Source organism: Myxine glutinosa, chromosome 1, assembly GCF_964187855.1.
Source record: "Myxine glutinosa chromosome 1, kmMyxGlut1.1, whole genome shotgun sequence".
Taxonomy (NCBI): domain Eukaryota; kingdom Metazoa; phylum Chordata; class Myxini; order Myxiniformes; family Myxinidae; genus Myxine; species Myxine glutinosa.
The window spans coordinates 369,222,785-369,237,073 of NC_136261.1; the positions used below are offsets into that span (position 1 = coordinate 369,222,785).

The 14,289-nt window shown below is 39.1% G+C and overlaps 2 protein-coding genes across 6 annotated transcripts in view; one reads left to right on the top strand and one right to left on the bottom strand.

Annotated features, from left to right (window-relative positions):
• The window catches only part of LOC137417051 (E3 ubiquitin-protein ligase TRIM11-like), a 150,100-nt gene extending 147,754 nt beyond the window's left edge, over positions 1–2,346 (bottom strand). For 2 of the 5 annotated variants that reach the window (XM_078770106.1, XM_078770115.1), the window contains exon 1: positions 1,164–1,331. The gene's annotated coding sequence lies outside the window, so the exon portion shown is untranslated. Of the gene's footprint in view, positions 1–1,163; positions 1,332–2,327 lie in introns of those variants that run through there. The other 3 variants (XM_078770113.1, XM_078770107.1, XM_078770108.1) reach the window with 2 other exon arrangements.
• The window catches only part of LOC137414956 (E3 ubiquitin/ISG15 ligase TRIM25-like), a 1,058,494-nt gene that overhangs the window by 673,967 nt on the left and 370,238 nt on the right, over positions 1–14,289 (top strand). The gene's annotated exons all lie outside the window — the stretch shown is intronic.

A 14,289-nucleotide genomic window follows, 5' to 3' on the forward strand; every position in this document is an offset into this window, starting at 1 on the left:
ACCCCCTTCTGGTGAAACAACCGAAATCCAGGATCACTGCTCACCTCCACTCATTTGTTCCTCTTCTCCCCCCCCCCCCCTCCCCTCCCTATACCCCCCCCTCCCCTCCCTATACCCCCCCCCACTCCCCTCCTTTCTCCCCCCCCCCCCCCCCCCACCACCTGTGGAACAAACTCCCACATCCTCTTCAATCTTATTCCCCAACAACCGTTCACCACCACCTCAGATCATCCCCCCATTCCAAAACCATTAACTTTTCTACCCTGAATGACCGCCTCTACACCCCAATCCCTCGTCCTTCCAAATTTCCCTCTTTTATCCATATTGTCCACCCTGTGCATACTCTCCTATCCCCCATTCCCACCACCCTATTGTTTGTCCAAGTCTCCCTCCATTTTTTCCCTCAACTCAGCTGTTTGCGGTTCCCCCCTTACCTCTCTCTCCTGTCCCTTTTGTCCTGATGCGGTCGGATCCGTTCAGAGTACTCGTACTAGCTCTTACACGAGCCTCGACTGTGTATACAATAATAATAATAAAAACAGTTCATGCAGTTGATAAGGAAAAGATGAAAACAGTCTTTATCTTTCCTTATAAAACCCTTGGTGCCTCCTCCATTACCTCCACCACCGAAGGTATTTGTGAACACGACATCTCAAAAAGTTGTGGACTGATTTGGATGGAATTTGGTGAGCAGGTTGGGTACGTGACAAGGAAGAGGTAATTCAATTTTGGTGAAGATTTGAATTCCGGATCCGGATCTGGGAACTTTTTCATGATTCTTCACCATGTCCACAGAGAGATCGAGAAAGAAAAAAAACCCCACATATATAGCACGATATCTCAAAAAGTTGTGGACGGATTTGTACGAAACTTGGTGGACAGGTTGGGTGTCTGACAAGGACAAACAGATTCGATTTTGGTGAAGATCTGAATATGGATTTGGATATGAGAATTATTTGATTTATCCAGTGATTCTTCACCATTGAGTGATATGGCTAACCAGGTGGAGGTACGTGCTCTCTCCTGAATGCCGTTCTAGTCTCAGTCTGCATTCTTTGACTTACCTGGTAACATGATAAAAATAGGTACATTACCTGTTCTACACACAAGTGCGTGGTCGGTGTTCGTGGTGCGTTGTTGGTGTGCGTGTGCATCGGACTCACCGTATCACTATCAGGTGTGTACTGAAGGCTGAGGCTTCACCAACAAAGACAAAAGATGTACAAAGGAAGAAACAAAACGTTTTCGTCCTTCAAAGGAATAAAATCTATAACCGGATAAACTTTCCTGTGGTTACGGAACCGGTCCAGGAAGTGAACGCCTTATTCAGTGACGTCATACGTTAACGAAGTGACGTCATACGTTAACGAAGTGACGTCATTCGTTAACGCAGTGACGTCATTCGGGGAAGTGAACAACGTTCCGAGAACGACGTCATTACCTTCTCAGGGTGGATACACTTACTGCAAGGAAGAAGTTCTCCACAAAATTGGGATTAATAACAATGACGTCTCTGCAAAATAATATGTTTTCAACTTTACTCACCAAATAAACTCGCTTTAACTCACCAAATAAACTTGATTAAATCACCAAATAAACTTGATTTAACTCACCAAATAAACTAACTCAGCAAATAAACTCGATTTAACACCAAATAAACTCGATATAACTCACCAAATAAACTTGATTTAACTCACCAAATAAACTCGATTTAACTCACCAAATAAACTAACTCACCAAATAAACTTGATTTAACTCACCAAATAAACTCGATTTAACTCACCAAATAAACTCGATTTAACTCACCAAATAAACTTGATTTAACTCACCAAATAAACTTGATTTAACTCACCAAATAAACTCGATTTAACTCACCAAATAAACTCGATTTAACTCACCAAATAAACTTGATTTAACTCACCAAATAAACACGATTTAACTCACCAAATAAACTCGATTTAACTCACCAAATAAACTTGATTTAACTCACCAAATAAACACGATTTAACTCACCAAATAAACTTGATTTGACTTACCAAATAAACTAACTCACCAAATAAACTTGATTTAACTCACCAAATAAACTCGATTTAACTCACCAAATAAACTCGATTTAACTCACCAAATAAACTCGATTTAACTCACCAAATAAACTCGATTTAACTCACCAAATAAACTCGATTTAACTCACCAAATAAACTCGATTTAACTCACCAAATAAACTTGATTTAACTCACCAAATAAACTTGATTTAACTCACCAAATAAACTTGATTTAACTCACCAAATAAACTTGATTTAACTCACCAAATAAACTCGATTTAACACCAAATAAACTTGAATCCTTGTGATGTTTCCGGTTTCACTCGAGCTTGTCGAGTCGATGGAAAAGCTCAACACTGTTTTTGTCTTTTTCGTGGAACCGCCCACCAAGGTGTGACCTCCCACTAATGGTGGGGCTTCCAATTAACATGAAGCGTTTATCCCATCTCAACAAAACAACACAAATGGTCATGGAGGGGTGGGGTTGGCGGAGGTTCCTGGCAGTGCATTTTAAATTGCCCCCCTCCTCATCCCCGTTATAAGGTTTTGTATTAATGGTGATTGAATTGGTGAAATTTTAACATCTGACAATGTTCGAACCCCACAAACAGTATAAGATCAGCAGCGGTGTGTTCCGTTAACCAGCTGCTTGCTATCGCTTTCTAAGCCAGTCGTTCCGTATCAAGCTTTACAAGCCGCTCGGTAAGCGGAACAAGCGATGAAGAACCCCAAATAATCTGAAGACCCCGATGATGCTTTAGACCCCAAAGACCCTGCATACCATGTACACCCTTAAGACCCCCAAGACCCTTTAAGTCCCTTTAAGATCCTTTAGACCCCAAATACCCTTGATACCCTAAATACACTTCAGACCTTTAAGACCCAATTGAGAGCACCAACGACATATTAGACTCCCAAGACACTTTTTAGCGGCTATTATAGGACAACTGAAGACGATTTTCAGTTTTTCTTCCACTGTGAACACCATAGTTGGTGTAGGATCCTACTGACTACTTCTTAGAAATGGTGTACGACCACCAAGAGAGAAGGGAATAGAAACGACAGAACATCAGGCTGCTCAAATAGTCGACATTTTTATGGTGTAGCCCACAGGGCAAAGCCGTCTAGAAGAGTGTTTGTCTGTCCATATGTATGTATGTATGTATGTATGTATGTCTGTATGTATGTATGTGTGTATGTATGTGTGTGTGTATGTATGTCTGTCTCCTCAAACGTACACCAATCAGAGCTGAGGATCTGGTCACATTACAGGGGTGATGTCATGTCATTACGGCGGTATGACGGCTGACTCCACACACCGCCATTTTGATTCCTTTGCCGTTCAGGCCGGCCATATCGTTGAACCTGTCCTGTATCACAATCTGCATGTTCTACCTTTACGTTTTCCATTCAGTGTGAAACACAAACAAAACGCGTGAAACACATCAAGGAAAACAAATGAAAATAAGCATCTTTTTTAACACTCGATTGTTATCACGAGCGAAGTACCCGTGCTACACAGGGTGGGGGGCCAGAAGCCAACAAACAATGCAGAAACGGCGAATGCTAAAGCATGAAACCAATAAATTCCACATTAATGAAGCACCTTCAGTCGCATATAAGACATGGACAGCAAGTTTGTGAAGGACTTCCACGAAAAACGTACCCGTACACAAACAAACAGGTACGTTTGTTCTGCACCCAGTCCATGGCGAATCTGCATATGGCGATCCGCGAATTTCACGTTTAGAAAGTAGAAACCATCACGGCATTCTATCATTCACTTGAACTCGATATCTCTTTTTTTCATTAACAAACAGCATAACTCCAATCACAAATTAAATAACATTAATATAAAAAATAAACTTTTAACAACATTCGTGACGTAAACAAATATTTAAATCCTGATGTGAAGTTCCGTAAGGTTGGGTGAATACAATTACGAATTCAAAATCGTAATTGTATTCACTCAATTCCAATCATCAATTGATACTTTAACAAAACGATTAACACGATTAACGTTTAACGATGAAACATGACGATTAAATGACGGTTGTATTGGGATATTATCAAACCCGCGTATTGCGGTCATCTTTCCACTTCCGGATTCGCTGCAGGTTCGTAATTCTCATCAAAATCTAAACAGCATTTGTTGAATTTAAATAAAAGCCACATCACTGTTCATATCGGTAAATATTATTCCATCGTGTTTGGAAAAACTGGAAAATTGGAAAACTTGGAAAACAATATACCCCATTTTACTCCAGGAGATCCTAGAATTACCCACCGAAAATATCGTTGCGATCAGTTGAGCCGTTTTTGCGGTTCCTTCGAACGGACAGACGGACATTTGGTGAATTACAGTAAGATAAGATGCTGTGGCTGTGGTTGTTGTTGTTGGTTTGTTCATTCTGTGTAGTTTTATATATGTTTATATTGCTTCGCAAAATAGCACAACTTTATGTTTAATTTTGTATGCTCGTTCCGTGTCCTTCTACAGGGTTTCTACTGTCGTAGAATAATAAATGTTTCCGTTTAAACTGCTGTGTGAATAATCCCAACATTAGCGCTTCTTCCTCTTCTCCATTTCGCAAAGAAGATTTTTGAACTGGCAAATTCGTGATTGAACAAACTATTTTTTTACGGCTTGGATGTTTGGTTCCTGTGTTTGCAGCGTTTGTCTCTCCGTGTGTGTGTGTATGTATGTATGTATGTATGTACATATGTATGTATGTATGTATGTATGTATGTATGTATGTGTGTATGTATGTATGTGTGTGTGTATGTATGTATGTATGTATGTATGTACATACGTATGTATGTACGTATGTATGTACGTATGTATGTACGTATGTGTGTATGTATGTATGTATGTATGTATGTATGTATGTATGTATGTATGTATGTAATGTATGTAATGTATGTATGTATGTATGTATGTATGTACGTACGTATGTATGTATGTATGTTAAATGTATGTATGTATGTATGTATGTATGTTATGTATGTATGTATGTATGTATGTGAAGGAGTCCGGACTCCAGCATGATACGGATAAAAGGATGGCAAGGCACAAACTCGTCCGAGAAGATGTTTATTCGTAAAACCAACTCGGGAACACTAAAAAGCCCGTTTATCGGGCTGCATTATAAAGCACAACCAGAAACCGAAACCGAAAGCCACGCCTCTCAAGCGAGGCGTGCTTCGGTGGTCACGTGATCGACAGGTGTAGCTGATTATACCCGCACGCGCGGCACGCCTTGGTGGTCACGTGACCAGCCCCTCTGGCGCCGCGGATCCCCGCCGGTGACGTCACCGGCTGGAGCAAGGAGATTCTGATGCTGGTCTTGCTTGGGGGACCCATGGGTCGCTACATATATATGTATGTATGTATGTATGTATGTATGTATGTATGTATGTCCCTCACATATTTATCCTACATTTTGGATGAGTTTTATGCCCAAGATTACGCTTCTGAAAGGTTGAATGTAAGTAATGCCATTTGGATTTGCTAGTAATGTTTCTTTAAACACCCTTTAGGGAACATTCACATATTACATCAAAAAACCTTGTTGGGGCAAATTATCACAATTGATGATTGGGGGGAACTGAAATTATGATAACAGGGTGATGACATATGATGGGGGAGGGGGTGGTGACGGAGGGGGGGTGGGGGGGGGGGGAGAGAGGTGGTGCATGCCCCCCAGATCACATATAATTAAAACTTTGATAAAGGGCTCTTCAAACATTGAAGAATTTCTTATGACTGCTTCCAACCATCCGAAACCTGGTGTTGGCTTAAGGGTCACAGGGCTTGGGATTTTGGGAGGGCTTGGGATCCTCGGGTCCTTTGTTTGAATCCCGTTCAGCTGTTGAATTAACACCAGGTGAGGTTGACTCAGCCTGTCATTCTTCTGAGGTCGAGGTGAGGTGAGGTCTGAGGTCTTCTCTCAAGGAGGTTGGGGCCAGGATTTGCACTCCGGCTGCTGTAAAACACCTCATTCCGTAACACACAGTGAGTGGTGTGTGTCTGGATGGCGCTGAGGTCACTTTGATAGTGTTGACTAACTGACCAACATCTAGAAACATAGGGGCAATACCCCTGGCGCTCACCTGGTCGAATAAACAGTATACTGCACTGACTAAAGGTATTTCAAACCAATTTCAATGGTTGTGAGAAGACAGGGCAGCATCTAGAATCATACCAACATAATCATAAGACTTTAAACAAACAAAGAAAAACATACTTATTTTGGGGGGCAACCCCCACCCCCCTTCCAAAACCCCATATACGTCTTAAGACCCCAATTTTTCTAATGCCTTGAACAAACATTGGTACATAATGGGTGATTTAGGTTGTGGTCAAGTTTCATCGAAATTGCATGTGTGGTTTCTGAGAAGAAAGCAAATACCTATTGTGGGGGGCAACCCCCGTAAAGCCCCAAAGGGGCACATTGTTAATACCGTGAACAAACTTCAGTACATCACGGGTGATGAAGGTTGTGGTCAAGTTTCATCGAAATAGTGTGTGTCGTTTCAGAAAAGAAAGGAAATTCCTATTTTGGGGGGTCAAACCTGGACCCACTTTAACCCTGGTAAACCCCTTAGACCTCAATTTTTCCAATACCTTGAACAAACATCGGTACATCATGAGTGATTAAGGTTGTGATCAAGTTTCATCGAAATCGTGTGTGTAGTTTCTGAGAAAAAAGGAAATACCTATTTTGTGGGGCAAACGTGGACCCACTTTGACCCCCTTAGACTTCCATTTTTTTAAATGCAGTAAACAAACATTGGTACATCATGGGAAATGAAGGTTGTGGTCAAGTTTCATCGAAATCGTGTGTGTAGTTTCAGAGGAAAAAGCAAATTCCTATTTTGGGGGTCAAACCTGGATCCACTTTGACCCCCGGCAAACCCCCTTCGACCCCGATTTTTTTTAATGCCGTGAACAAACTTCGTCACAACACAACAAATATAATTTGTGCCAAATTTGGACACAATCCCTTCAGCGGTCTCGGAGAAGAAGTTTCAAGTGTATCCGGGCGGACTGACGGGCGGACGGACGGACGGACGGACGGACGGACGGACGCGCCATCGCATAATCTCCCCTGAACTTCGTTCCAGGTGAGCTAATCAACCAGTGTCTCAATGCAATCTCTTCACTTCCATGGTGACAGACAGCTTGGGCCTTAGAGACTTCGAGTACTTCAAAATAATTTAATACTTCCGAGTACATTATTTGCGAACTGGTATCCCCACCCAGGTCACACTATCCTCTTCAACTAAAGTATCAAACAAGCCCGGCTACGCCGCTGTTAGACTTTCGGTCTTGTTTTGAAACACCTGTACATACACAACATCATTATCGCCAATTGTGACATCCCCATGGAATTAAGGAGTGAAAGGGAAGACATATTAATTTTGAAGACCTTTAATTACAAGTTGTTAAGAACAAAACATGCTCTTTAAGCACTTTGTGTTGGGAGATTTGTTGGTTTCTCGCCTTGGGATTCCATCATCCATGCTTAAAGTCCCACAGTCCCCAGGCCTAAAATTTCCTGCTGATTCAGCACCACGGCACCTCAAGGGAAATTACCTTCAGATGTGAATTACCTGTTATAAACACCGACTCTCCTGCTCTTCAAGTCCACATTCACAGGTGTAATTAGTACGGATTGTGGATTGCATATCTCGAAGTGATATTTTATCGAAGTGAAATTGATTAATGCGATTGATTGATTCATCCTTTTATATATATTTTTGAAACATATATAAAAGGTATGAGCAGGTAACAACAATTTCAAAGCTGATGCTGAATGAACACCTGGTAACCTGCCCGGGTTTGTGCGGATGAAACTTCAATAAACTATTCTTCTTTCGGAACCCTTCATCACGTGGAGTCAGCTCCGTGCACGTCTTGACTCTGTTCTGGAGGTAAGAATCCCAATGTGTACCTACAAGAGACATTTTAGGATTTTTTTTCTGCCCTATTAATATGTTCAGATAATTATTTCCTCCGAAATGAGCGTTAATTGTCCTTATTGATTGATGACTGATTATATTAATAATCTGGAGCCTATTCGGTCCTGATTCCGATATCGAAAGTTAATGATCGATCACATGGATCAAGGTTGTTGTTATTAATATTTTTGAGGTTACCTGTTTATTGTTCAAATGTTACACAGGTCATGATTTTTGGATAGTGGTTCAAGAGCGGTTAACGAAAGTGCGGTTAACGAAAGTGTGGTTAATGAAAGTGCAGTTATCAAGATGCTCACATTAGTACAAGTCTTGCTAACTATATTATAATTTTTATTTTATAATCATGTTGAATATACGAGTATAAACACAGAGTACATGATTTTGGGATCACAGATTCAAGAGCGGTTAACGAAAGTGCGGTTAATGAAAGTGTGGTTAATGAAAGTGCAGTTATCAAGATGCTCACATTAGTACAAGTCTTGCTAACTATATTATAATTTTTATTTTATAATCATGTTGAATATACGAGTATAAACACAGAGTACATGATTTTGGGATCACAGATTCAAGAGTGGTTAACGAAAGTGCGGTTAATGAAAGCGCAGTTATCAAGATGCTCACATTAGTACAAGTCTTGCTAACTATATTATAATTTTTATTTTATAATCATGTTGAATATACGAGTATAAACACACAGGTCATGATTTTGGGATCACAGGTTCAAGAGTGGTTAACGAAAGTGTGGTTAATGAAAGTGCAGTTATCAAGATGCTCACATTAGTACAAGTCTTGCTAACTATATTATAATTTTTATTTTATAATCATGTTGAATATACGAGTATCAACACACAGGTCATGATTTTGGGATCACAGGTTCAAGAGTGGTTAATTAAAGTGCGTTTAATGAAAGTGCAGTTATCAAGATGCTCACATTAGTTCAAGTCTTGCTAACTATATTATAATTTTTATTGTATTATCATGTTGAATATACGAGTATCAACACACAGGTCATGATTTTGGGATCACAGATTCAAGAGTGGTTAATTAAAGTGCGGTTAATGAAAGTGCAGTTATCAAGATACTCACATTAGTATGTGAGTTTATCGTAATTTTCGTAATTATAATATTTATTTTATAATCATGTTGAATAAAAAACACACAGGTCATGATTTTGGGATCACAGATTCAAGAGCGGTCAACGAAAGTGTAGTTAATGAAAGTGCAGTTATCAAGATACTCACATTAGTACAAGTCTTGCTAACAATATTATTGTACACCGCTCCTTTCCTATGCCATCTCCAGGCATTGCAAATCGTCATTGCTGGGCACCGAAGGGGGCTCGGCAGTGACGCACGCTGAAAGGGACAACTCAGTTTTCACTCTGGTTGTTTTCTTGTTTGTTTGTTTTTCTTTCTTGTTTTCTTGCTTTCTTGTTTGTTTGTCCGGACGATATCTCAGCCATCCTTTGAGCTAGGAAGCTGAAATTTCGGCGCAGTATTGAGCAGGTCCTTTGTCAAAAACAATATTTTTTGTTTTTTGAATAATCAATTAATTGAGGAGGTATTTAATTATTAGCGATTAATTAAGTACTTATTTAATTAATCAAATTTCCTTGCTCTTCTGACCATTAACTCAGGCACCTTTTGAGTTAGGAAGCTGATATTTGGACATGCCAATGACCAGGTGATTTGGCTGCAAAGGCTTTTTTTGATTTATTAATTAATCAATTAATCAATTAATCGATTAATTATTTAATTATTCGATTAATGACTAAAATTTTTTTTTTAAAGTTACAGATTCTGATGAAATGGTGGTGGTTTATGTGTTCTCTGACCGAATTGATTAATAATTTAATTTTTCTATGTTTATTATTTATTTATTTTCATTATTTTAATCATTAATTTATTTTCTTTCTCATTTGGCCAATATCTCAAGCACCTTTTGAGCTCGGAAGCTAATATTTGGACATGAGTGACCAAGTGATGTGGTTATCAAGGATATTTTTGATTTATTGATTAATCAATTAATCAATTAATCGATGAATTATTTAATTACTCGATTAATTCCAAAAAAAAAAAACTTTCAGTTACAGATTCTGATGAAATGGTGGTGGTTTATGTGTTCTGTGACCGAATTGATTAATAATTTAATTTTTTAATGATTATTATTTATTTATTTTCATTATTAATCATTTATTTATTTTCTTTCTCATTTGGCCAATATCTCAGGCACCTTTTGAGCTGGGAAGCTAATATTTGGACATGACATTGACCAAGTGATGTGGCTATCAAGGATATTTTTGATTTATTGATTAATCATTTAATCGATTAATTATTTATTGATTAATTGATTAATTATTGATTAAACAATTAATTATTTAATTTTTTATTAATGACTTATTTAATTAAATTTCTAAAAGATACATCTTCGGATGAAGCACGAGGTGTTTAGTTATGCTATTAGCCAATTGATTAAGAAAATATTTTGTGATAATCTTTTATTGACTTTAATTATACAATTAATCAATTAGTGTACACCTCTCCCTCTTAATGCAGCCTCAATGAGCTGCACTGCGGTATTGCCGGGCGCCGGAGGTGCCCCGGCAATGCCGCGCTGTAGGATATTTAATTATTTGGCATGAGGGCGGTGTACTTTGAATGTATCTGCACTTGTATTTTTTTTATTTTATCATCATGTTGAATGTACGAGTATATACACACATTTCATGATTTTGGGATCACAGATTCAAGAGCGGTTAACAAAAGTGTGGTTAATGAAAGTGCAGTTATCAAGATACTCACATTAGTACAAGTCTTGCTAACTATATCATAATTTCTATTTTATAATCATGTTGAATATACGAGTATAAACACACAGTTCATGATTTTGGGATCACAGGTTCAAGAGCGGTTAACGAAAGTGTGGTAAATGAAAGTTAAGTTATCAAGATACTCACATTAGTACAAGTCTTGATAACTATGTTATAATTTTTATTTTATAATCATGGTGAATATATAAACACAGGTCATGATTTTTAGATCGCAGATTCAAGAGCGGTTAACGAAAGTGTGGTTAATGAAAGTGCAGTTATCAAGATACTCACTTAGTACAAGTCTTGCGAACTATATTATAATTTTTATTTTATAATCATGTTGAATATACGAGTATAAACACACAGTTCATGATTTTGGGATCACAGGTTCAAGAGTGGTTAACGAAAGTGCGGTTAACTAAAGTGTGATAAAGGAAAGAGCGATTAATGAAAGCGCAGTTAACAAGATTCTCACATTAGTACAAGTCTTGCGAACTTTATTATAATTTTGTTTTATAATTATGTTGAATATTGTTACGTGCTCCTCCCCAAACCCCGGTCACGGTGTACCTCCGAGCCCCGAGAGGAGTCACGGCAGAAAGATGTGTTATTCTGTATGTCAAAGATCAATGGTGAAACCACACCAATTGTTTCCAACAAACAAGTATTGTATTAAGGTCACACAAGAATAACAGTACAATAACAATATTTATCAATTGTCCAACCAATATATCATTCCGATGATGTTACCATGAGTTTTGTACAATATAACTCACTGTGCTATCCCTGGTGTTGGCTTAGCGGTTAGGGTGCCAGCTTGGGATCCGAGGATCCTGGGTTCGAATCCCGGTCGATCGCTGAATTAATGCCAGGGGGGTTGACTCAGCCTGTCATCCTTCCGAGGTCGGCAAATTGAGTACCAGCTTGCTGGGATGAATGATCCCGGTGTGTACCCCGGTTTAGAATAGGTACACCGTATCCCTGCGCATCGTAAGAGGCGACCAAGGGTTGGCGTCAGGAAGGGCATCCGGCCATAAAAACATTGCCTCAAACAGGGAACCATGATTGTCATGGGGCCCGCAAGGCTAACCCCCGCTCTAGTGGGTAAAATGGCCTTAAAACGATCATTCATTCATTCATAACTCACTGTGCTCCAAGTGAGCGAAAATAACATTCCCAATGTCTCTGTCCCAGCTTCAAACCAAAGTCGATCCATGCTCCAGTGATCGTCAGAACGATGTTGTATCGAGACCAGAATCTCGCTCGTTTGACAGACACACTGCCAAAGATAGGCAAAAATGTCCTCAAGAGACGGTTGGGAAATCACACCTTCGGGTATGGACGTTCAACGCCTCCCAATCGGCGAACCGCAAATTCACACTCAAAATCCACATTACACACACACACCAGGATAACGTCTGGATGCGGTGAAATAGTTGAAGCAAGATGAAGAGCCTAGAGCGATGCGAAATCCAGTGCGAGGAAAAACAGCCAACGGCCCATACTCAAGACGTAACGGCACTCCAACGATTCTCTTCGGAATCAACCACAAAACCTGTCACGCAGGTTTATCTGTCACAGCGATAACAACTCTGTCGCAGGAATCCCTTTCCCAGGAAACCCCAAAGTTCGTTTGTGACCCCCGTTCGCCAGCATTTGCTCCAGACCTCCAAGCAGCTCGGCTCCTTCTCCGACCTCACTTGCTCCGCCTCTTTTTCCTCTTCTTCTCCCTCTTCTTCTTCCTCGTCCGGGTCCCGATCCGGTTTCCGGTTTCTTTTCAAAACATTAATTTTTTTTACCTTTTGAAAACAGTTATCTCCAATTCACTTAAACGATAACAATACTAGTACATGGAACCAAAAATATTTACAGTGGATGAGAACCACAACAACGGAAGTGACGAATCCGTAACAATATATAAACACACAGGTCATGATTTTGAGATCACAGATTCAAGAGCGGTTAATGTGCAGTTAATGTGTGGGAAGTGCGGTTGATGAAAGTGCAGGTTAACGAAAGTGCGGGTTAATGAAAGTGTGGGTTGACGAAAGTGCGGTTAATGAAAGTACGGTTGACGAAAGTGCGTTTTAACGAAAGTGCGGTTAACAAGATACTCACATGAGTGCAAGTCTTGCTAACTATATCATAATTTTTATTTTATAACCAGTATAAATCCGGCAAAAAATGACGGGTTGGAACAGTTTTTGACGGTACAGCCACATGATCATGCCAAAGTCTGAAGCCTGGGCCGAGTGTCAGGTGTGCTGATATCATCTTTATTTGTTAGACATCCTACAGACGTAAATAAACACTCGTTTTACTCGAGCTTTATTCGAGTTTATACTGGCAATAAACATGTACAGTTCATAAACACATAGACACCGATTTTTCATGTCTGTTCTTCAAATATTGAATCATTTATGAAACAGTAATTCCTGTTCCTAAAGTATTTTATATGAACATTTATTGTAAATACTTTTACTTTTACGACACCTTCGACGTAACTTCATCTTCATTGGAAACTTTAAAATAGTTGTTTGCCTAAAATATGAAATTTATTAATTTGTCAAAAATTGATAGATTTTTATGACCGCCCGGCTCACAAAACCTTCCCAAACAGTGGGTCCACAACCACACCTGTGGGTCTACATCAGTAGATCGGTAACCACAGGTGTGTCCTGTCAGAGTTCCAACGATGTCACCTCACTATTCAAATCTATACCTTGTTGGAGGGTTTAATAATAATATTAACAATAATAATAATAATAATAATAATTTTTTATTCGATTCCACAGATCACAACAACATGTCGAATTGCATATGAATCACATCAATAAAAAAGAAGAAAATAAGACAGAAATAAACGGATCATTCTAAAAAAATCATAAATTGGTAAAAAAAATAATGAGGTAATGGAGTTAAACTATGAAATAACAATAAAATAAAATAAATATACATACACACACTACTAACATTGAATTACTTCAGCTAGCACAATTCTGATAAACATTGAATCCACTTTTCAATTAAAATAAGAACTAAGTAAGGTAACCTCACCAAGAGACTCTCCCATTTTGTATTATATGCACGAGTGAGGTACCCATGCTACGCACGGGTGGGAGGCCAAAAGCCAACCGACAATGCAGAAACGGCGAATGCTAAAGCATGAAACCAATAAATTCCACATTACTGCAGCACCTTCAGTCGCACGTCAGACATTGACAGCAAGTTCGTGAAGGACTTCCATGAAAAACGTACCCGTTTGCAAACAAACAGGTACGTGTGTTCCATTCCCAGTGAATGGCGAATCTGCATATGGCGATCTGCGAATTCACGTTTAGAAAGTAGAAACTGTCACGGCATTCCGTCATTCACTTGTACTCGATATCTCTTTTTTCATTCCAAACAGCATAATTCTCATCACAAATTAAATAACATTAATATAAAAAA